Here is a 26,043-nt window from a genome sequence, read left to right on the forward strand (position 1 = left end):
TTATTTAAATACCCAGTGATCTGATCCTCAGAGTTGAAGTCTTTAGTATTTGAGTCCAGTACTGAAGGTAGATCTTTATAGCGCTTCACTTTACAGGTCTGTAATCATACCTGTCATACTGCCCTTCTCACTTCTCATCCAACACTTTTCCAGATGGTCCAGACTGTTTGACCACTTAATGTAAATGAGTATGTATATATAAATGCCTGTGAATGTGTGTATGTAAATACACCTAGTGAAAGGAAGATTAAAAATTAAGTCAAGGCTAAAATGAAACATTTGGGGCTCCAGAATAAGCTGTTAGAGTGGAAGGAAGATTGCAATCATAGGGACTTCTGGATCTGACTCTCAGTACTGTCACTATCTTGCAATTTAGATAAAATTTTTAAAGGCTCCTAACGTTTACTTTTCTCATACATAGTAGTATAATAATACTAACAGTTAATTAGCATGAGAACTCTAATGAGTTAATTAAATAATGTTGGTGAAGGGACTTTTCTAAATATAAAGCACCATATAGATATACATATGGAATTGAAAATTCCCATTTTTCCTAGTGAAACTATATAGAAATACATTTAGATGCAAAGTATGTATAATTCATTTTCCACCATCATGTGTGTAGATAGGTGTGAAATACCTATTTTTTAATGATGGACATCTGATTTGGCTTTCCTTTCCTGGGAGAACCTAAGTCTGGAGTTATACCAGAGCCTCATATAGATTGGGAGGCTAGGGAAGGTTTGGGGGAGGAGAGGCCCTGCCCAATGAACACGTGTAGCCTAGATAAAATGCTGGGGGAAGAGCAGGGCCTGGGAAAGGAAATAACATTTCCAGGCAAACTGATCAGAAAGTCCAGAAGCTTCCAAGTGGGACTCTTGTCTGAGGGTCTCGTAAAGGAGATAAAGATAAAACATAACTGTAATAGAAAGCAAAACCTAGTCAGTGCTGTGAGAGCGCCCTGAGATGGGAATTTGAAGGGAGTTTGGAGAAGGACCACTTCCAGCTGAGCAATCAGGCAGGAGGGTGTAGGGGTCTGGGAGGGTGGGGAGAAGGAGGGGAGGAAGGAAGAAGGAGGGAGGCTTTGTGAAAAGCAGAGTACAGCTGTCCTATGCTCTTTGCTTCATATTCTCATTTTTCCTATGGTTTTGAAGGTCATCTCTCTTGCTGCTGATTCTGAAATTTATCATCTCCAGGCTGGAACTCTCCCTTTGAGTTCCAGACTCGTCTATTCAGCTGCTTTCTCAACATCTTAACTTGAACGTCTAATAGGCATTTTATATTTAGCATATTAATATAGGTAACTTGATCTGTGCCTCTAAACCTTGCTCCACCCCCAGACATCTCCACTTTAATTCTGTTTCTACCATGCATTGTTCAAGCCAAAACCTTTGGGCTCCCCCTTTACTCCTCTCTATTTATCACTCCTCATATTCAATCCAACAACAAATTATACTATGTTTAAGCTTCAAAGTATATATCCAGTGCAATAATTGGTATCACCAACATTTGTACCTCTCAGTTCCAAGCCATCATCATTCCTTACCTGGACTACTGTATTAGGTTCCCAAATGAACTCTCTAATCACGTTCTTGATTCCCTGTAGTACAGTCTCCACAGAGTATCTGGAATAGTCCTTAAACATAAATCAGACATGTGACTCCTCTGCTTAAAACATCCAAAAGGTTTCACATCACATTTAGTATAAAAATGGCCTACCGGTTCAATGTGATTGGACCCCTGGCTGCATCTTCAAAGGAATCTCTAACCCACTCTCCCTTTGTTCATTATGCTTCAGCTACATTGTTCTTCATTCTATTCTTAGAAAAGAATGCTTATTTCTGCATCAGCGCCCTTGCATTTTTCTCTGCCCGGAATATTCTTTTCCCAGACTTCTGTGTGACTGCTCCCTTTTCATTAGTCAGGTCTGAGTTCAAATATCATAAACTCAGAACACTCTTTTCCTGATCACTCTAACGGAAATACCACTGTCCCCTCCACGATATTATTTAATCCACTGCACTTTACTCTTATTAGAGCAAATATTGCTATCTAAAGTTATTATATACGTGTGTGTCTGTATTTGTTTTTTCTGCCAGTCCCCCTTTAATGCACTTCAAAAGAGAAGCCACCCTTCTTATCCCTTTACTCCCCTGATTTGCCAGTGCCTAGGTCAGTGCTTGGCACATAATAGGGCTCATTAAATATTTTTTTAGCTGTTGAATGATTTTTTCCTATGTAATCAGTTTTCATTTATCCAAAGTAGTTAATTGAATCTTGCATGAGAGCACAAAGACTTTTTAAACTACCAATCTTAAATTAATTTATACAGAAAACTAATTTACAAATAATAAAACTTATTAAGAGATTTTGAGTGGGTATTCAAGAATTTGAGGACAATGCCAACTGACAGACTCCATTCTGATAATTCCATGCATAGCTTATCACATTATAACTAGGAAATCATGAACATGTTTTAGTCTAGCAGAAGAAAAATAAATAAGTAAATAAATAAAATTAACAGGCACAATATAAAATGCTTAGGTAATATAAGATGATTGTGTGCATAGCTACATGATCTGCCATTAGTCATTGTTTTTCCTGTTGACAACTTAGTGGGAAGGACTTCTTGGTAAAGGACTAGAGTGCAAGCCAAGTAATCAGGAAACATCAGGGATTCACAAACACTCATACCTCATGAGGGTATTGACAATACCATTAATAAACCACAGTGTGAAATTAATGCACTGCCTTGTGGCGACAATGATCCCCTGAGACCCACCTGTGGTGGCATTGTTGCTATGACTCATTGTCAGAAATTGTTAGGAGGAAAAAAACCTTGAAAATTGGACTAAAACTTTATGAATAACATAATGTTTACATGAGTTGGGAGAGAAGTATTTTGCTTTTGTTTCAGAGTTGAGAAATTAACTATTTAAGTTAGTAATGAAACTGACATCATTGAAAATGCTTGACACAAATGGTTGCCTAATATGTCAGCCGATTAATAAGACTATTCAGTTTAAACACCAGTAAGCTATTGAGCAGCTATAATGAACCAGACATGGGGAAAATGCGAAGAAAGAAAGAAGAACGAAGGGAGCGAGAAAGGGAGCAAGGAAGGAGAGAAGGAGAGAAAAAAGGAAAGATTGAAGGAAGGAAGCCTCCTTTAATTCATGGAGATCACAAATTAGTGACAGTATACACAAGTAAACACCTAACTATACCCTGTCCAACTCTAATTAGAAGTAACTGCATTAATAGGCATACAAACGAAGCATCACAAGCAGGTGTATGAAAAACTGATTCATTATTGAGACAGAAGGGAGGACTGGATAAAGTGTCAGGAAGTAATTAATACCAGAATGTGTACTTGAAGAATAAGTAGGATTTAAAGAGAAAAAAGAGATGGTACACAAACGTTTCTTTTTAGTGTTTGAATAACTGATAGATATTATGGTGGTAGTTTCCATAGAGCTAAATAGAGAGGTAGTCCACAGTCCTATATATTATTGCAAGACATGATTATATATAATGCCATACCTGATTATAATCAGTGTTTACTTTTTACTGATTTGAGTTGTAAGCTCAGTATTTTTATTAAAATAATTATTCTCCAAGGAAAGACTGTTGCTAAATTTTTATATTATATTCACAAGAAAGTTGCATGATGCTGCTTGCATCTTTCAGGCTCTGCCTCTTTACTTCAGCCAACTTGCCAGTAGCCCCATAGACGTGTACCGATACACAGGGAAATAAGTTACCTATTCTGCGCCCTGACTCCTAGTTTACTTAAAATCAGTTTATTGGATTTAAATCATACAGTAACCATAAATTTTAAATTGCACTAAAAATATTGGTAATCTTGTTCTATGTGAACACTAGATTTTTCATGGGTAAATATGTGACAGGCAGTTGGTGGCTACAATTTGGATAATTCAATAAGTAGGACAAGCAATTATCATGAGAATGGTAAGACTTCTCAAGAGAAAGAAAATGTGATATGATTAACAAGAAGAGAGGTGCTCAACCTCTAGAGTGTGTGGACAAGAGGGGAAATATAATCCAGAAATGTAAAGGAAGAAAAGGAGTAGAAAAGTAACTCCAGGTCAAGTAGCAGTGGATCGTGAAACCAAAGAGAGGAAGGAGTTTCAAGTAGAAAGGGCTCCAGAGAGTCAAAGGGAAAAAGGACAAAAATTGCAAAGAAAAAAGTCAATATTTATTTACTTTGACGAAGCAGTTTTTGGAGGAAGAGTAGAAAGAAAGATGACTTTTAAAAAGTAAGGAATTGGAGAAAAAATGGAAGTATAAATTGTGCTTCATAATGGATGTTTGAAAGTGAATAAAAAGGAATAAATACGATGTAACGGGCAGGGACAAGAGCAAATTAAGACGGTTATATTTTTTAAGATGTTGAGACCTCTGCAAATTTGAAGATCCAGGAAAGAAGGGGATACAAAGAGAAAAACTGAAATGCTTACAAGGATTCTGAGAGCAAGTCCACTCAAGTGTCTTGAAGAGGAGGGTCTAAGATGCAATGAAGGACACTGAATATGAGACTTAGAATTAGTCATGAGGATGTCTTACAAAAGCCACAGAATCTTGCAAAATTCTAGTTGTAATCTCATCTATAATTCTCAACTACATTTTTCACATAGTATTTGACACCATGATGAATTTCCGATTTCCAACTTTGTTCCAACATACTCTCTTCCTTTTGTTAAGTGATGTAGGCCTCTTCATTAAAGGGATCTCTCAATCCAGCTCTCGATTAGAAAAAAAAATCTTATGTGTAAAGAAATAGCCTCTTTGGGACTTCCCTGGTGGTCCAGTGGTAAAGAATCCACCTTCCAATACAGAGGACGCAGGTTCGATCCCTGGTCGGGGACCTAAGATCCCACATGTCGCGGGGCAACTAAGCCCACATGCCACAACTCCTGAGCCCAGGCACCTCAACTAGAAAGCCCTCGGGCTGCAAACTACAAAGGCCATGTACTCTGGAGCCCACGTGCCACAACTACAGAGCCCACATGCTCTGGAGCCCGAGTGCCACAACTAGAGAAGAGAAAACCCACATGCCACAACTAGAGAGAAGCCCACGCGCTGCAATGAAGAGCCCTTGTGCCACAACAAAAGATCCTGCATGCCTCAACGAAGATCCCACCTGCCGCAACTAAGACCCGACACAGCCAAAAAAATAAAAATAAATTAACTTAAAAAAAAAAGAAGTAGCCTCTTCAAGGACCTCCTAAGAGTCAAGTGGGACATTTATATCATGAGGTACTCCTGACGGAGTGGACCCATATCATCATTCCTCCTTCACCATCTTTCTTATACACTTCTTTCTGAGTGCTTTTCAGAACATCGGGAAGGCTCAAGAAGGAAAATGGTGAGGGTGATGTGACAGAAGTGAGATGTAAACATGATGAAAGATCAAGAAGGTGTGAAATTTTGGTTTAATGCTGAGAGTGTCACTGAAGTGACTGTTCATAGAACACCAGCACAGCATCTGGAGAAGCCAGGAGAAAGGTAATAGGCTTGGTTTGTGTAAGTAAATCAGTGGTTTAATCATTGAAACTGTAGCAATTCTCAGGACTTTGGGGGTTTTGTTTCTTATTAAATGGATGAAAAAAAAGTGAAGAGTAAGGAAGGTGCCATGAAACATAGGGCTGAGGGAGTGAGTTCCAAGTTTAAGAACTCAAAAGCAGAAAACTGCCTTACTTAAAATGCGTTTGTCCAGCCTGTGGTCAAGCTTGTGTCTTACTGAATTTAATTAATACAAATCAAGTATGGTGAAGTCAAGTGGCATCAATAGAGTTGTTCCTCAGCATAATGTCACTTGTTCGACTTACCTTCCACATAGTTTTCAAACCAATTTAATCCAACTTCCCTCCCAACTTCTAAATTAAAGGAGTTAATAAAATATTTTGAGCCCCAGGTTATAGTGATAATGTGAAACCAACTCTATGAGTGGACTTCTCAGTAATGAAAGGCAACAGAATTCAGATAGATAGATAGATACTTAGGCAGCCAGGCAGATAGACAGACAGAATAGTTAGGATACATACATACATACATGTACTTACACAGTTAGTTTGTATTTGGTTTCTTTTATAACCTGAAAGTCTAGAATCCTCATTCTCAGATTCATGTCTCCAATGGAAAGTCTCTGGAATCCCAAACTAGCATATCTAACATCTCTACTTGTATACTAGAAAGTCACCATATTTAAAACAGAATTCTTCTCCCCCAAACTGATATTCTCTGTGGACCTTCTCTCAATGAATGCTACAAATAGCCCTCCAGTTGTTTAAGCAGGAGATTTGAAAGTCATATAATCCTCTGTTCCTCTCCATATAGCCAACAAGTCTGAAAATCCCACGATTCCATGCTTCATTATCTCTCAAATTTCTTTACTATTTTCCATCTCCACTACTATCATCCAAGCTACAGTGACCTGTCTACTGAATCAGTGCAACTGCATCTTCATTTGCAACTGCATCTTCTACTTTTGCCTCTCATCACTAATTTTTTCATATTTTAACTAGTATATAGAGTGATGCTTCTAAAATGCAAATCTGATTGTGTCACTGCTTACCTGAAACTCTTCAGTGACTTTTCTTGTCTTTAGGACAAAGGCTAAAATCTTTAAAGTGGCCTGTGAGGTTCCTATGATATGGCTTTTGGCATGCTGTGCCATTCTCCCTCTCACTCTCTGCCCTGGCCGTCTTTCATTTCTGTAAATGAGTCATGCTCCTTCCTATCTTAAGGACTTCAAATAATGGCTTCAAATAGGCTACTTCTTCCTAGGATACTGCTTTACCTGGTTAATTATTACTGGCATATTTCATTACTTGGTTAATTATCGCTCATCTTTTGAGCTCAGATTAAACACTGGCTTCAGAGAAGTCTTCTTGGTCCCCAGACAAGGTCAAGTCAGCTTCTCATATTTCTTCATTGTACTTCTTTCCCTTGTTGTAATCAACTTGTAATTAAAAATTATTATGTGATCTTGATGTTAATACTTGTATTTACTGTTATGGCCTCAAATATATCTTTTTTGTTATATTGGGTGTTTTGTACATAAGTTCATTGCATAGCATTTAGGAGCTACTAAATAAATATGTAGAATGAATGAATTAATAAACAAATGAGAAAATTATAGAGAGGAAAGAATTAGCCAATTGCTGAAGTATGTTGAAAGCGTGAAAATCAGTGCTGATGGCCAGCGGACTAAAGAAGCAACAATTTGGATGGTGTGGTTCAGATAATGGACAAGTGAGGAGAGGTTCAGGGTGGGCTAGACCAATTAAAAATCCATCATGTTTGTAACCTTAAGTCCACATTCTTCTGTGTGTTGTGATTTTTAATTAGTAAGGATCACAAGTTCATTATCAATACTACATATTAATTCCAATATTTTGAAACATATACAGCATAATTGTCAGTAACTGATTATCTGGAAGTAGTAATAACACTCCATGTATGGTGATAATATGCAACATTAATCTAAAAACTTGCCAACTTTTAGTATTCAATAAAATGAAAGTCTCTTTTTTCCAGTTAAACATTTAATGTAGCAAATCACGCATAAAGATACAGCCTTATGATCAATGATGAATTAACAGCCACATTTCAATTTAACACCTACTTATAACATTTAATGTTTTTGTTTTTGATACAAATAGCACATAATTCAACATAGACTGGTTTCAGCATTAAAGAGGATTGATTACTTTGTGTAATTAAAAAGTCCCAAGGTGGTCAGGGTTTGGTATGGTGTGATCAGGACTCTGACTCCATTTCTTAGTGACTCTTCGTGTTTCAGCTCCACACTCAGGATGGTTTCTCTCTCGTGGTGGAAGAATAACATTCAGCAGCTTTACAATCTCATGTGACATTGTCCAAATGGACAAAGAGGATATATGCATCCCACATTCCCAGCAAAGGTTCTGACTAGGTCAGGATAAATATAAAGTCTAATTATATTGACTAAGGTTATCTAAATCAGTAACTATGGCAACAAGAGAGATTACCCTGATTGACTGAAACCAATCAGCCCACAGCTTTGGAGTTAAAGCATGTGTTTAATACAGGAGAGAACAAGAGTGAATATTGACAGGAAAAAAATACCTACTCTAAGTCAGGGCTTCTGGATGATGCTGCAAATGTACAATTAAAAAAAGAACCCCCCCCCCACACACACACACGCCTTCTAATCACATAAATGCATATAGTAAAATTAACTTTATTGGACATTATCATAAAAATATGAAATTACAGGTTGTCCACCAATAAAATACTTTTAAAAGTTATTCATTAATTTATACAGCAACTTGTTATCATCTCATTACTCTAACTGCATTTCCACAGATTTCAAGTATGTTTTAAAGCAGTTAGGTAATCAGGATTTTCATTTCTCAAATATATATTACTTTTATATAATTTCAGATGAATAATCACTGAGTTATTTCAACAAAAATGACCATGTCTTGGTCACCATTTGACCACAAACATTAAGTGCTTTGCCTAGCACACAGTAGGTTCTAAACAAATAAATAGGTGTTGATTAAATTAATGAATTTCCACTTTAAAAATAATCACTTTTATTATCTAGCAGCTTGATGGTGATGGAGTACTTGAGTTGAGGATTTCACTGTGTCTAATTCACTTACTTATTCTAAAATTTATCAACTAAATTGAAAATCTGCTCTCTGAAATACACTATTCTAGGTAATAAACAATAAAGTAAGTAATATTGATACAAAAGTAATAAAAAGTCATTATTTCCATATTTCTTATAGCATCCTGTGCATATAAATGCAATCATAGCATTTATAATGTTTAATTTGTCATCTATTAATTCAATAAATATTTATACACTGTTTACTATTTGCCAAGTACTCGGATATAAATATAACAAAGATACAATACCTGTCCCCAAGGAACTTAAGTGTGGGTGGGATGGGGGTGAAGGTGGATAAAGAATATGTTATTTGTCATTGTAACTCAAATGATAGCATAGATATATAGTAGGTGCCTAATAAACATTTGTTAAGTTTACATTATAATCATTGAAGACTGAATTAATAATGTCCTTTGGAGAATTTTACAACTCACTCACTTCTTCTGGAAGGGATTAGAGTGGAACTACAGTCAATCACGATTCTAAAGCCAATCAATTAGGAATTAGGGGGATGAAACACTGAATTAGACAGACTGAAGTTTATGAGAGTGTTAAAAATAAAATTCAAGACATTAAGTTTTATGGAATGCTGGTAAATTCCCTAAAGGATAACATACTTTGACTTTCCTAATGATCCCGGTTGCCAAGTTCTTTGTTATAATTAACCTCAGGGCTTTAATCAAGGGTTCATGAAAACAGAACTGCCGTTCCCAGAACCTGATGTTTCTCTCTCCAAACACTGATCATCTTGCATGTGAGGATGTCCAGACCCTCAGTTATGACCAGCTATTCTTTCTGCATTTCCAAACTCAATCCATCCATCCCTGTGTTTAACCTTCACATGGTCACACTGGACTCCCAATTCTTTTGTTGATTCTACAAACATTTATAGAATGCCTATTATGTGCCAAAACCATTACTTGACTCTGTGAGGGATGTGTGAGAATGAGTCCAAGCTCTGACATCTGGGTGACTTGAAAGAAGTCTAGACAGAGCAACTGACTAGGGAAGAAAGAAGATGAGTTTGAGTTTAAGTCTAGAGTTTCAGATGACGATGGGACATCTAGATAGAACTACCAGGAAAATAGTTATAATTGTGGGACAGAATCTTTGGAGAGAATTTGGATCTCCATAAATGCAATAGTTAAGATGGAATTCTTAACCACCACTCACACATGCCATAAAAATCTCCATCCTTGTACCTGATGGTCCCTTTGCCTGAAAAACCCCTTTTTTCTCAACCTATACAAAACCTATGGATATATCAAAACTTAGTTCAAGTCCTTTCTTTTCTTTAGAGCCTGCTCTGCCTATCCTTATTCCTGTAAATATTCCCTGTTGCTAAACTTCTCTTCTAGTGTGTATCATAACACTTGTCATTTGCTTACAGATAGCCTTAGGTTGTTCTAAATTAATTTGTGTACCAAAAGTTTATCAACCAAGAAGACTTTAATTTTCTTGAAGACAGAAAATATTACTCCCTCTCTGAAACCGCCACAGGCCTTAAACCTCAGCCTGTCTTCCAAAATCATTATCCATTTAAATTGCTAGCATATCTCTTTTTTGCTTGTCACAACAAAGTCCTTCTTCCTTAACAGGTGCCACACTCCTTCCTTTTATCCAATACTACGGAGTCCCTGTTTTACTGACAAACAATGGGTTATGTGCTGGGGCTATAGAACTAAAACAGCATCCTTAAGAAGTTCACTATTTCTTGAAGAACAGAAGCATATAGGGAATTCCCTGGTGAACCACTGGTTAGGACTCCGCGCTTCCACTGTTGGGGGCACGGGTTCAATCCCTGGTAGGGGAACTAAGATCCCGCAAGCCGCACAGCATGGCCAAAAAAAAAAAATATATATATATATATATATATATATATATATATACACAATTGAAATGCAATGCAGTGTATGCTAAATTGGAATTAAACACTGGGAGTTTTAAGGTACAAAAATGAATATCTCTTTCAGACTGATCAGTCACAAAAGGTTTAGAAGAGAAGGCTCTGAAATGAGGTTAGAAAAACAGGTAGAAGTTAATAAAATGAAGGGAAGAAGAGTGTGACTAAGCAATCATGAGTGATTATTAAAACTGGTAGTTGCGAGGATTAATAAGAAACCATAATGTCTTCTAGGAACTTAATCAAGGCATACAGAAAGAACAGGCTAATGATGAGACATAACATTGAGCAAGGACAATATCATGAAAGATCTTATGTGATGTTAAGGAGTTTGGACTTTATTTAAAGGCAAAGAGAGCCAAAGAAAATGTTTATACAGAGATGTAGTATTATTAAGTTTGTGTTTTATAAATCTCACTGATAACAACAAAGGAAGACCTGCACACCTATTCCAAGTGAGAAAGGATGAATTTCTAAATAAACTCATCATGGGAAAAGGAATAGGTTCCCAAGATAATAAGGACATGGAATCACAATGACTTTGTTTCTGGAAGGAGAAGATCCCTGGTAAGGAAGAGTGACACTGCCCCTCTCTCCCCTAAGGCTCTGATTTAAACAATTAGTGGAATAATGGTAGAATCCATCTAGGGATGTACAGTAGAAAAGGCAACCATTTTCTGTCAGGGGAAATGACGAGGATTGTAGTTTGGGACAAACTGTATTGGAGGTACCCTTGGGTTGAGCTGTCTCATAGGTGTTGAATACTCTGATTTAGAGCTTGGGAAGAATAACAAGGCTGGATGTAGATATTTAGAAGTAATTAGAAAAAAAGAGCAGTTGAAGTTATAGCATGAAATGTAAATGAGAGAGTATATAAAAGTACAGGTAAAAAATACCAAAGACAAAAGAAAATGCGGTATATATATATACACAATGGAATATTATTCAGCTATAAAAAAAGAATGAGATCTTGCCATTTACAACAACATGGATGAACCTTGAGGGCATTACGCTAAGTGAAATAAGTCAGACAGAGAAAGACAAATACCATATGACCTCACTTAAATGTGGAATCTAAAAAAAAAAAAAAATTCATAGATACAAAGAACAGACTGGTGGTTACCAGAGGTGGGGGGATGGGGGGGCAAAATGGGTGAAGGGAGTCAAAAGGTACAAACTTCCAGCTATAAAGTAAATAAGTCATGGGAATATAATGTATAGCATGTTGACCGTAGTTATAATACTGTATTGCATATTTGAAAGTTGTTAAGAGAGTAGATCTTGAAAGTTCTCATCACACACACACACAATTCTGTAACTATGTATAGTGATGGATATAACTAGACTTATTGTGGTGATTTCACAAGGTATACAAATACTGAAGCATTATGTTGTACAACTGAAACTAATATAATGTTGTATGTCAATTATATCTCAATTAAAAAAATAAAAAAGACAAAACCCCGGTGAACACTAATACCTAAGGTGCAGGTGTAAGAAGAGAGGCTCACCCAGAGGATGGAGAAAGCAGGGGGCAGTGAGAAGAGTGCCAGGAAGAGTATGGTACCGCAGAAGCCACAGGATAAGAGATTTTCAAGGAGAAAGTGATCAAACATCTAAAATGCAGCAGAGGTCAGTGACCCTCAACACCCCTTCCCCAGCCAAATGTAGCACAGAATGAGTCTCCACTACACTCTAATACTTCTTAGATCCACCATGTAAATGATACGCTGATTCTTCCCTCATACTTCTCTGAATCTTCTCAATGCTTCTTTATAAGGTTATGTGCCTTGTCTTCACATCTGCTTGTTTCAAATGCTGCAACACAGTCCCACATAGATGCTTGATAATTACACTTTTTTTTTTAATACTGTGGTATTTCTTGGTCTGAAATTACAGATATTAAACTATGAACTATTTGGCCCTGTCTACCTCTTCTCTGTTCTTCTCTTATTGTCTGGGTCATATTTTCTACTAAAGATAAAATATACTTCCCTTAATACCTTTTTCTCCCTTTCTACTTCTGAAACATGACTTTTGCTCTAACTGGATATTCAGGCACACACAGCTAGTACATTTAAACCATTTAGGGACAGTAGCAAACTAGAAAAATGATTTCATTAGCCTAAAAAACATCTATAATAAATGAATTTGGTAAGATGAGGAAGAAATGAGTCTATTTCTCAGAAATAAATTACTCTTAACTTGCCAAGCTTCTCTAGGGTGACTTTAATAATAGACATGGGTCCAGAGAAGAATGACTGAACTGCCTCAATTCACAGTGTTATTTTGTTGTTGTGGTTGACCCTTCTGTATTGAATTCTGAGTAAAATCTTGTACTCCTCATTGACAATAATTTTACAACTGCAGATCATCAGTGTCCCAACTCTTTGGAACAAATGATTTTCTTTCTGCCCCTTTCCAAAATATCTTATAAGGAATAATGTCTCAAATGAGGTGAAAATAACAGGTTCTGTTTTTCTTGTGCAAATGTATGTGCATCCATGTGTATGTGCATGCATATAAGTGTGTCTGCATGTGTTAGTATATATATTGATGTGTGTGATTGTTTGTGTAAAATCCCAACTGCTCTACAGGACAGATACTATTCAGTGCTTTTCTGGTTAGCAGAAAAGACAAGAGGGTCATGTAGCAGGTTAGATAAAAATATTCTGTCCATCAGATGAACATTACATTGTGTTAAAACAACTCAACAAATAAACCACAAGTAACGATGATAACAAACAAAATTACTTCATTATTAAAATGTTGTTCACTGATGCCTGTTCAAGTAAAATTTCTTTACTTTAATCTGACGTGGCAATCTATGGGTGCTTAAAAATAATTTGTTGAAATGAAATTTAATTGAAAAGAATACTGCTGCATGATAGGTAAGGAAGATAAACATCCAATCTATGCTGTCATGTGCATTATGGCACATCCTCAATTCTTCCATCACCTAGAAATCGTAAATCCACTATCCTTCTTTCTGAATAAGCACCCTTTTATCAGCTCTTAATTTCACTTTTACCATCTAGTTTTTGCTTTTACTGTCTCTCATTTTCACTGCTCCTTCATATGCCCTTGCTCTCATAGAATGCCCTTGTTTTATAATTTCTCCATTTCCCCCCAATATCTCAGCTCTTTCCAGGCCAGCCAGACTTTCTTAGTGATCCTACACCATAGTTAATTATTCAAACCACTTTCTCAGCCAAACCCTCAAATCTCTCATAAGCCTGATCATTTAGCAAAATCCATTCCATAATCCATCTTCTGCACTCCTATTTCTAAACCATTTACTAGAGTAAAACATACAGCACGATTCTGTCATGATCCACATCAGCTCTGTCTTCTTCCTCACTTCTCCTTCAGTCCTTCCTCCACTAAAATCTGGCTTCTGTCCTTACCTTTCCACCAAAACTCCCCAGTCATGCTGCCAGCTCCTAAAAACTGTTTTAAGTCCTGTGCTCTCTGCTGGATCTGACATTGTCGGCTATATTGTTCCTTTTGAAGCTCTTGCCTTTCTTGGCTTTGTGGTAGCACTCCACTCCCCATCACTACTCCCCATAGGTATTCTCTTCCCTCTGTACCTTTTCTTTATCAATTTCCTAAAACAATATCTCCTTCTCCATGTATTCCTTAAGTACTGGTATTACCTGGACGTCTACATTTTTCCCTTGCTTGTATTATGCAAAACAGTGTCATTGGGTGATCATATTTCTTCTAATAGTTCTACCAAGTATTGATTTGTTGACATTTAAATTAAATATCTCAGACCACATTTCTCTAAGTTTCAGATTACATGTGTAACTATATTCTTGACATAATCCACTTGAATGTCTCACAAATATTTCAAAGTCAACATATCTAAAACTGAACTCCCCTAACACACATTTCTCATTAGTAAATGGTACTGATCACTCAAGTAAGAAAATTCGGTCATTCTAGACTCCTTTTCCTACCTCACACTCCAAAGAATACTGATCAACAACACTGTCTCTTTGAACCTCTAAAAATAGTGTTTCTTACTTTAGTTCATTACTTTTCATCCTATGATGACTTCTCTTTATCAAACCCTCATCAGTCCTCACCTGAGTTACTGCAGCAACCTCCTAATAAGTATACCTGCCTTTCTTTCTTCAAATTTATTTGTATAGAAGAACCATCTAGCAAAACTGTAAATTGAACGTGTCATGTTCATGTTTAAAATTTCTATAGAAACTAAACTGCTGGCCAGAGTGTCACCATCAGGATGGAGACACAGGCAGTTCCATACTTCAGGTGTGCTCCAAGAAATCCAGCTAGCAACTATCCATCGACAAGACACCAGTGTGAAAATCTCAGAACCTAGGAATGAGGCTAAAGCCCTCCCTTTTCTCCCAGAGCACAGAGACTGAGAAGGACCCCAGCAGAAGGTTAACAGGAGCAGCTACACTCTGACTGCATCACCCCTTCCCCAGGCAGGCACAGTACCACAGTGAGAGGGCTTCCCTGAGCCTATAGCTTCTCCAGTGGAAAAAAAAGAGCCGAAGGTGGACATCCTGGTCCCCCAGTGTTACAGGATACTTTCCAGCAGGTACACTTGGGTCCTGCCTCACAAAGGTCATTGGGAAATCTGCGGCACTTGACCACTGAGGATCAGACAGAAACAGAGAAGGACAATGGGGAAGCAACTAGTGCTCAGATCTTGGCAGACCACATTCCTCCTTGCATCTGTGCCCCAGTGGAGACCCCAGCCAGTGACTCTGCCCATCTGCAGAGCTGAGCCGGTTGCCCTGTCTGGTCAGGGGTCCAGTGGGCAGTCCTGCCTGGCTCGGGTCCAGGGAGCTGTGCTGGCCTTGGAGCTTGTTCTACAGCCCCACTCCAGCAGGAAAACGGATGTGAAGCCCTGCCTTCACAGAGTCCAGTCAGTGGCACCATCTGGTTGAGGATCACAGCCTGAGACTCTACTCGACCAGGAGCAATTGCTGAGCCAAGCCCACAGCCCTGCCCAATCTAGAAATCCAACCAGTGGCACTGCACTGCCAGGGAACAGAGCCAGCGACCTCACCTGACCAGAGGTGGAAACTGTCAACCAAGAATACGATACTAAGCAAACCTGTCCTTCAGAAATGAAGGAGAGATAAAGACGTTCCAAAACAAACAGAAAGTAAGGAAGTTCACCACTAGACTTGCCTTATAAGAAATTCTAAAGCGTGTTCTTCAAGTGGAAGTAAAAGAATGCTAATTGACATTTTAAAACATATGAATGTGTAAAATTCACTGGTAATGTCAAATACATAGTCAGATTCTCTAATATTGTAATGATGGTGCATAGTTCACTTACAACTCTAGGTTAAAAGTTTTTTTAAAAAACAGCATATTAAAAATATGCAGAAATACAAAGCATCCTAAGAGACAACTACAAGCAACTCTATGCCAATAAAATGGACAACCTGGAAGAAATGGACAAATTCTTAGAAAGGTATAACCTTCCAAGACTGAACCAGGAAGAAACAGAAAATATGAACAGACCAATCACAAGTAATGAAATTGAAACTGTGATTAAAAATCTTCCAGCAAACAAAAGTCCAGGACCAGATGGCTTCACAGGTGAATTCTATCAAACATTTAGAGAAGAGCTAACACCCATCCTTCTCAAACTCTTCCAAAAAATTGCAGAGGAAGGAACACTCCCAAACTCATTCTATGAGGCCACCATCACCCTGATACCAAAACCAGACAAAGATACTATAAAAAAAGAAAATTACAGACCAATATCACTGATGAATATATATGCAAAAATCCTCAACAAAATACTAGCAGACAGAATGCAACAACACATTCAAAGGATCATACACCATGATCAAGTGGGATTTATCACAGGGATGCAAGAATTCTTCAATATATGCAAATCAATCAATGTGATACACCATATTAACAAATTGAAGAATAAAAACCATATGATCATCTCAATAGATGCAGAAAAGGCTTTTGACAAAATTCAACACCCATTTATGATAAAAACTCTCCAGAAAGTGGGCATAGAGGGAACCTACCTCAACATAATAAAGGCCGTATACGACAAACCCACAGCAAACATCATTCTCAATGGTGAAAAACCGAAATCATTTCCTCTAAGATCAGGAACGAGACAAGGATGTCCACTCTCACCACTATTATTCAACATAGTTTTGGCAATCAGAGAAGAAAAAGAAATAAAAGGAATACACGGCACGGCAATCAGAGAAGAAAAAGAAATAAAAGGAATAGCCACGGCAATCAGAGAAGAAAAAGAAATAAAAGGAATACAAATTGGAAAAGAAGAAGTACTGTCACTGTTTGCAGATGACATGATACTATACATAGAGAATCCTAAAAACGCCACCAGAAAACTACTAGAGCTAATCAATGAATTTGGTAAAGTTGCAGGATACAAAATTAATGCACAGAAATCTCTTGCATTCCTAAACACTAACGATGAAAAATCTGAAAGAGAAATTATGGAAACACTCCCATTTACCATTGCAACAAAAAGAATAAAATACCTAGGAATAAACCTACCTAGGGAGACAAAAGACCTGTATGCAGAAAACTATAAGACACTGATGAAAGAAATTAAAGATGATACAAACAGATGGAGAGATATACCATGGTCTTGGATTGGAAGAATCAATATTGTGAAAATGACTATACTACCCAAAGCAATCTACAGATTCAATGCAATCCCTATCAAATTACCAATGGCATTTTTTATGGAACTACAACAAATCATCTTAAAATTTGTATGGAGACACAGAAGACCCCGAATAGCCAAAGCAGTCTTGCGGGAAAAAAACAGAGCTGGAGGAATCAGACTCCCTGACTTCAGAGTATACTACAAAGCTACAGTAATCAAGGCAATATGGTACTGGCACAAAAACAGAAACATAGATCAATGGAACAAGATAGAAAGCCCAGAGATAAACCCACGCACCTATGGTCAACTAATCTATGACAAAGGAGGCAAAGATATACAATGGAGAAAAGACAGTCTCTTCAATAAGTGGTGCTGGGAAAACTGGACAGCTACATGTAAAAGAATGAAATTAGAACACTCCCTAACACCATACAGAAAAATAAACTCAAAATGGATTCAAGACCTAAATGTAAGACCGAACACTATAAAACTCTTAGAGGGAAACAAAGGAAGAACACTCTTTGACATAAATCACAGCAAGATCTTTTTTGATCCACCTCCTAGAGTAATGGAAGTAAAAACAAAAATAAACAAATGGGACCTAATGAAACTTCAAAGCTTTTGCACAGCAATGGAAACCATGAACAAGACAAAAAGACAACCCTCAGAATGGGAGAAAATATTTGCAAAGGAATCAACAGACAAAGGATTAATCTCCAAAATATATAAGCAGCTCATGCAGCTGAATATTAAAGAAACAAACAACCCAATCCAAAAATGGGCAGAAGACCTAAATAGACATTTCTCCAAAGAAGACATACAGATGGCCAAGAAGCACATGAAAAGATGCTCAACATCACTAATTATTAGAGAAATGCAAATCTAAGCTACAATGAGGTATCACCTCACACCAGTTAGAATGGGCATCATCAGAAAATCTACAAACAACAAATGCTGGAGAGGGTGTGGAGAAAAGGGAACCCTCTTGCACTGTTGGTGGGAATGTAAATTGATACAGCCACTATGGAGAACAGTATGGAGGTTCTTTAAAAAAGTAAAAATAGAATTACCATATGATCCAGCAATCCCACTACTGGGCATATACCCAGAGAAAACCATAATTCAAAAAGACACATGCACCCCAATGTTCATAGCAGCACTATTTACAATAGCCAGGTCATGGAAGCAATCTAAATGCCCATCGACAGATGAATGGATAAAGAAGATGTGGTACATATATACAATGGAATATTACTCAGCCATAAAAAGGAATAAAATTGAGTCATTTGTTGAGACGTGGATGGATCTAGAGACTGTCATACAGAGTGAAGTAAGTCAGAAAGAGAAAAACAAATTAACGCATGTATGTGGAACCTAGAAAAATGGTACAGATGAACCGGTTTGCAGGGCAGAAGTTGAGACACAGATGTAGAGAACAAACGTATGGACACCAAGGGGGGAAAACCACGGTGGGGTGGGGATGGTGGTGTGCTGAATTGGGCGATTGGGATTGACATGTATACACTGATATGTATAAAATTGATGACTAATAAGAACCTGCAGTATAAAAAAACAAACAAACAAAAAAACAACTAATACTAAACTTTCTTTGGATTATTTGTGTATAAATATGTTAATATAAATGTTTTAGACATTACATGAAAGTTCTAAAAATCTTATATGTTCTGGCATAATGTTATAAGTCATAATTCTAGTTATTACTTTAAAATGTATACCTCAGAAATAACTAAATTTCCTTGTCAACTGCATTATTATGAACTTTCATCAAATCTTTAACCGTGGTCATTTTTAAGTCTTTTGTCATTTACAGACAGTTCTGGGTGTACTCTGATGCTTTTGTAAATATGTTCCTATAAAAGGGTTTCATCTTCAAGGAATTCATGGAAAAGACTCTGACAAGTACAGGTTTCTGGTAACTGACTATACTGCTGAACTGAATGAATAAGCATTTTCAGAACTCTAATGGAAAACTGATGAATTCATAAAAGTGCTAACAAAAGATCAAGGTGAAAAAAAAATTAATTACATGGGACTGAGTGAACTGATGAGGATGATTATAATTTTTGTGACTTTCTGTTTGAATAAAAAAAAAAATCCCACAAGGACTCAGAGGCAAAAAATATACAAATGAATTTTCACTGCAAAGTAAAGGAGCTGTTACAGTGGAGGATTACTGGACTGAATGTCAATATTATGACATAGTATGAGTGTGTTTCGTGTTTGGTAATTGCAATCATTGTTGCTTTTGTTGTGGTCATCCATTTACAACGCTTGGTGTCAGTTTATTTATCTCTTGTAAAAATAAAATACAGTGTGTGTGTGTGTGTGTGTGTGTGGAAAAAAAATAATAAAAAAATAAAGAACTGCTACTTAGCAGGAAAAAAAAAACAATAACCATAACTACAATGATTTGACATTGGATACATAATATAAAAATATGGAAATTGTAACATCAATAACCTAAAATGTGAAGGGGAAGAAGTAAAAGTCTAAAATTTCTGTATGCTATTGAAGGTAAGTTGTTATCTGCTTAAAATAGGGTGTTACAAATGTAAGATATTTTATGTAAGTCTCATGGTAGCCACCAAGGAAAAACCTGTAGTAGATACACAAAAGATTATGGTAAACGAGTCAAAGCATATCACTACAAAAGGTGATCAAATGACAAAGGAAGATAGCAAGAGAAGAAGCAAGGAACAGAGATCCAATGATACGCTGCCTATAAAGGACTCACTTTTGTTTTAAGAACATGCATAAACTGAGGGTGAAGGAATGGAGAAAGGTATTTCAAGCAAATGGTAACCAAAAGAACACGGGGACAGCTGTAGTTATATCAGACAAAATAGACTCTAAGTTAAAAAAGGACAAAGAAGGTCCTTATATAATTTTTTAAAAAAAAGATCAATCAATCAGGAAGATATAACAATTTTAAATATTTATGCACCCAACATGTATTATGCACCTAAATAGATAAAGCAAATACTAACTGAACTCAAAGAAAAAATAAACATCAAAACATTAATAGTTGGGGACTTTAATACCCCACTCTTAACAATGAGTAGGTCATCCAGATAGAAAATCAATCAGGAAACAGGATGTGAACAACACTATAGATCAAATGGTCTATATGGTAACAGACACATATAGAACATTCCTTCCAACAGCCGCATATTACACATTTTTCTCAAGTGTACACAGAACATTTTCTAGGATAGGTCATAGGTTAGGCCACAAAAAAGTCTCAACAAATTCAAGACAATAGAAGTTATATCAAGTATCTTCACATACGGCAATGGAATGAAACAAGAAATCCATAACAGTAAGAAAGCTGGAACACGTTCATCAAAAGGAACCAATATCTTAACTTCTAACACTATAGGTTAGTATTGTCCTCTTTTAACTTTATATAAATGGAATAAGTTTTTCTCCTTTGTTTATATTTTTCACTCAATCTTATGCTTATGTGTTTTACTTCAGGTAGCTGTAGTTTGTTCAATTTCATTGCTATCTAGTATTGCATTATAAGAATAAATCACAACTTATTATCCTTTTTGCTGGTGATGAGCATTTTTGTTGTTTATAATATAGGCCTATTGCAGATAGTGCTAACATAAACATTCTTCTACATGCCTTTAGTGCAGCGGTCCCCAACATTTATGGCACCAGGGACCGGTTTCATGGTAGACAATTTTTCCACAGACGGGGGTGGGGGATGGTTCAGGCGATAATGCGAGCAATGGGGAGCGGCAGATGAAGCTTTGGTCGCTCACCCGCCGCTCACCTCCTGCTGTGTGGCCCAGTTCCTAACAGGCCACGGACCACTACCGGTCCACAGCCGGGGGGTTGGGGACCCCTGCTTTACTGTATCTGTGATAGCATTTCTACCGGGGACATATCTAAGGGTGGAATTGCTCCATCATAGTGTCTGCTTATATTCACTTGTCATAGACACTGCCAAATAGTAGGTTACACCAGGCTATACATGTCTATCAATGTTTGAGAATTACAGTTGCTCCAGCTTTTATTTTATACTGTGTCAGTCTTTTTGACTTTAGCCATTCTTGTTTGTGTGTAATGCTATTCATAGTGGTTTTACTTTGTGTTGCTGTAATGAATAAAGTTGAGCATTCTTTTTTATCTATTGGCCATTTCAATCGTATTTTGCAAGGTGTAAAGTGTTCAAACTTCTTGACCCTTTTTCTCTATAGGGCTTTTTTTTAATATTAATTCATAGAAATTCTTCATATATTCTAGATATGAATCCTTTCCAAATTATCTATCTACCTACCTATCCATCTATCATCTGTCTATCCACCTACACATACACACACACACACACAGAAACACACAAACACACACACCACGTAGAGATCTCCTAAGTAGTGGTGTCTTTTGATCAAAATAAGTTATGAATTTTATTATAAATACATTTAACAATCTTGATTTTTATGATTAGTCCTTTATATGTCCTGTTTGAGAAATCTTTCTTATCCTAAGATAATGAAGATATTCTCCTTCTGTTATATCTAGAAGCTTTTTGTTATCATCTAAAAGCTTTATTGTATAATCAGCAACATTTAGATCTACAGTCTACCTAGAATTGACTTTTATGAGTGGTGTGGATTAAGTATCAATGTATTTTTCCAAAAAATATAAATTTACCCAGAATCATTTTTTTCAGAATCATTTATTTAATACAACTGTTTTTCCTACTTCTTTGCAGTGTAGCTTTTGTCAAAAATCAAGTCTCTATATACATGTAGGATTCTGTTCCATTAGTCTATTTATCTCTACAAATTGTATATCGTTGTAACTTCATAATGTCTTACTGTCTAATACTGTATTTCCCCAGCTTTGTTCTTTACCAGTATTATCTTGGCTATACTTGGTCCTTTATATTTCCATACAAATTTTATAATTTGTTTATAAATATCCTCCACACCTCACCCCCCATCCCCCCCCAAATAAAACCTGCTGGAATTTTGATTCGGATTGCCTTGAATCTATAGATCAATTTCAGGAAAATTACCAACTTTACATTATTGACTCCTCCAGTTTATGAATGTGGCACTTCCTCTATTAACTTAAGTCTTCCATATTTCCTCTTACATGCATGGAGAAATCCTACATATCTTCCTTAGATTTATTTCTAACTATTAGGTGGTTTTTAAATAGTATATTTAAAATACTATTTTCTAATTGTTTGTTCCAGATATATAGAAATTAATTTATTTATGTAGGCTGAACTAGTATCCACCAAACTTACTAAATTCATTTACTACTAACTGTAATAATCTGTATTTTAGATATAATTTCAGATTTTCTATGTAAACAATCAAATTGTCCTTGAATAATGATAATTTACTCCTTCTATTACCTTATTGAATTGGTTAGAACATTCAATAAAATCTTGAAGAAAAGTGGTAAGAGAAGATATCCTTTGCTTGTGGAAGAAATCTTTCAACATTTCATTGTTGTGTATGATCTTTACTATAAAACTCTTGCACAAATTAAGGAAGTTCTCTCTCTTAGCTAGTTTGCTACGGACTTTTTATCAGAATGATGTTGAATTTGTCATATTTTCCTCCATTATTCTGATAATGTGGTAAACTGGTTGATTTTAGAATATTAAACTTCATATTTTCTTTATCCATTCATCTATTGATGGACATTAATGGATGTTGTTTTCACACTGTGGCTTTTGTAAATAATACTATAATGAACATGGGGGTACATATCTCTCTCTGACAACCTGATTTTAATTATTTTGGATAAATACCCAGAAGTGGGATTGCTGGATCATATGGTAATATATTTTAATTATTTTAGGAAACTCCGAGCTATTTTCAATGGTAGTTGCACCATATTGCCATATATGACAACACGGATGAACTTTGAAAACATTATGCTAAGTGAAATAAACCAGTCACAGAAGGACAAATGCTGCATGATTCCATTTATATGAAGTGTCTAAAACAGTCAAATTCATAGAAGTGGAAAGTAAGATGGTTAATTGCCAGGGGCTGAGGAAAGGGAAAAATGGGAAGTTACTGCTCAATGGGTACAAAGTTTCAGTTATGAAAGAATAAGTTCTTGAGCCTCACGTGCTGCTTTTGATCCAACTTCTTAGCCTCGCATCCTTGACTTTCAGTGAATTTGTCACATACCTCAAGGGAAAGTCTTACCTCAGTATATTTTTTTTTCTCCCCAGGATCTTGGCCACTTGAGTCCCAGCTGCCTACATAGCATTCTGATAGCTTATATAGATTTTTTTAAAGTTTATCCAGCCCTTCTAGTTGTTTTCAGAGGAAGGTTTGTCTAATCTATCATAGCTAGAAATGGAAGTAGCTGTTCAGTTTCTAATACGTGATTTACAGTTTCAGTCTATTTGGATTATTGGGCATGTCGCAACTAAATTTTTCAGGCTTTCAGGGTCTGACTTTTGTCTGGATTCTTACATAATGACTATTTCTAAAACTTAATCTCACACCCTGAACAATTTTTGATTATTTACTGGTCTTCTATAGCTTGTAAGTGTTCATTTGTAAACCATATCTGATAGATGTGAGAAGTTAACAATAGACTTGGTTTCAGTGGGTGTCATGGGGATAATTTGTCAATGATGAACAAGTTGCCTCAAAGTGAAATGTGAAGAGAGTTCATTCTGTGTTTATGTACAGATATCAAGGTCTCTTGAGCATCTTCTAATAGCTCTTTACCTTGTCAGTAGAGAGACTCTTAATAACTTTGCCAGTGTATTCTAACACTACAAAGATGGCCATTTATCAGAAGATGAATGCAATGGTTTAAGACAATTCTTTGTTTATAGTCTCAGAAAGGAAAAAAAAAATAATTCGAAGGTGTGTGTGTGTGTGTGTGTGTGTGTGTAACAGAAATTAAAATAACTCTTCTCTCTGCAGTTTCATGGACAAAGTCAGATAAGTTTGGACACAGATTTGGATCAAAGACCACACTGATAGGTTGCACTGGTTCAGTTTTGGTTTCTAGATTTAGGCAGACTGAGTTTGAATCCTGTTTAACTCAGGGTTATTTCCTACTTTTCAAGCTGAAGATTCCTAAAGTGAAATGTGAAAATGTTAAAAAAAATATATATATATAAATAGATATATGTGGATATAAATATATATACACATATATATAGGCAGAGAGTAAGCGTGTGTATGTGTGTGTGTGTGTATGTGTGTGTATATATGTATATACACACACGGTGCCTAGAACAATGCCTGGCAGACAGCAAACCCTAAATACATGATCACTGTTATCACTCTTAAGTTTTCATTTGCCTGACTCTAATGTGGGTAGGGAATGCCAGTTTTTCTTCTCTTTATTTCTCATATGCAGTACTCTGTAGGGAAATTGGCATGTACAGTGTCAGCCACTAGATTTGGCTAAATGAAAGAACAGTATCAAATACTGGAGGACGTTGAGGAAAGTACAAGAAAAACATAATAGATCTGAAATTATGAACTCCCAGGTGACCTGTTATAAGGGGTAAGGGAAGAAAACAGATTGGACACTGGGAGTTATATTCACTAACATCATCATAAAGTCTGCCTTACTGCATGGAATTTAATAGAATAAATAAATTATTGATTATAATAAATAATAAATAATTATTGACTATTTGGCTGAACATTGTGCTCAGTTTAACAGCATAAAAGAAGAAATCAGCGCAATTCAGCAGGAAGGAGTTTGCAGACTGAAAACTAGAAGGTTATCCTAAGTAAGGAAGCTTCCAGAGAAAACATAAAAAAGGTTACGTAAAGCAGTGGATACAATAGCTTACCATAACATGCTTTCTCTATTTAACTGAATCATTTCGCTCACTATATTGCACACTTTACACAATTGCCACAATTTCTGCATTTCCCCAAATGGCTATAATATGACAAGAGAAACAGAAGATTGTGTAATTCTCAAAATAATCTATTTACAATGATTTTTCTCAGCTTCTTTCTCTGTGAAGGATGTGTTTGGTAAGGAAGCATCCCTGGAGGGACAAGACTTTAAACCAGAGGGGAAAATGACTACCTCAATTTAAAGCCTAAATTGAGACAGGATGGACGTTCCAAGTATTCTAATATGTGTAATACTCTGTTACTTTCTGTGATCCCAAAGTCTTTGGAAGTTTGTCTGCTCTGACCAAACCCAGAATTAGGTCAGACCTCCTAAGATTATATCACTTCTCTTCTGATATTAACATGCTTTGGCCTTCCAAGTGAGGAAATGTAGAAAAGAGGTGGCGAGTGAGTAATAACTTTCTATTGCTGTGTAACAAATTACCACAAATTTGGCAACTTAAAACAATATTCGTTTATTATCTCATACTTTCTGGAGGTCAGGACTCCATGTATATAGCATAATTGGGTTCTCCACTCAGGGTTAAACAGGCTGAAATCAAGGTGTATTCCTTTCTGGAGGCTTTGTGGAAGAATCTGCTTCCAAGCTCATTCCAGTTTTGGTGGAATTCAGTTCCTTTTAGATGTAGGCCTGAGTCCCCATTTCCTTGCTGGTGTCACCCAGGGGCACACTCAGCTCCTCAAGGCCACCTGCACTCCTTATTGTACAGCTCCCTCCATCTTCAAAGCCAGCAATGGAGCGTCTCCTCCAGCTCTCTCATGCCAAATCCTTCTCATGTTTGAATCTCTTTTGTCAGGAAGAGGTGGTCACTTTTCAGGGACTCACCTGATTAGGTCAGACCCATCTCCCTATTTCAAGGTCAATTTTCTTGGGATCTTAATAATAGTTTCAAAA

General features: G+C 36.5%; 1 protein-coding gene and 1 long non-coding RNA gene across 6 annotated transcripts in view; one reads left to right on the top strand and one right to left on the bottom strand.

The window, feature by feature from the left end:
* The window catches only part of GRM5 (glutamate metabotropic receptor 5), a 531,669-nt gene that overhangs the window by 357,669 nt on the left and 147,957 nt on the right, over positions 1-26,043 (top strand). The gene's annotated exons all lie outside the window — the stretch shown is intronic.
* LOC118899394 overlaps positions 1-26,043 on the bottom strand; it is a 104,750-nt gene that overhangs the window by 71,898 nt on the left and 6,809 nt on the right. For both annotated transcript variants that reach the window (XR_005020939.1, XR_005020940.1), the window contains exon 3: positions 1,547-1,636. This is a non-coding gene — a long non-coding RNA (uncharacterized LOC118899394). The remainder of the gene's footprint in view (positions 1-1,546; positions 1,637-26,043) is intronic.

This window comes from Balaenoptera musculus, chromosome 8 (assembly GCF_009873245.2).
Source record: "Balaenoptera musculus isolate JJ_BM4_2016_0621 chromosome 8, mBalMus1.pri.v3, whole genome shotgun sequence".
NCBI lineage: Eukaryota > Metazoa > Chordata > Mammalia > Artiodactyla > Balaenopteridae > Balaenoptera > Balaenoptera musculus.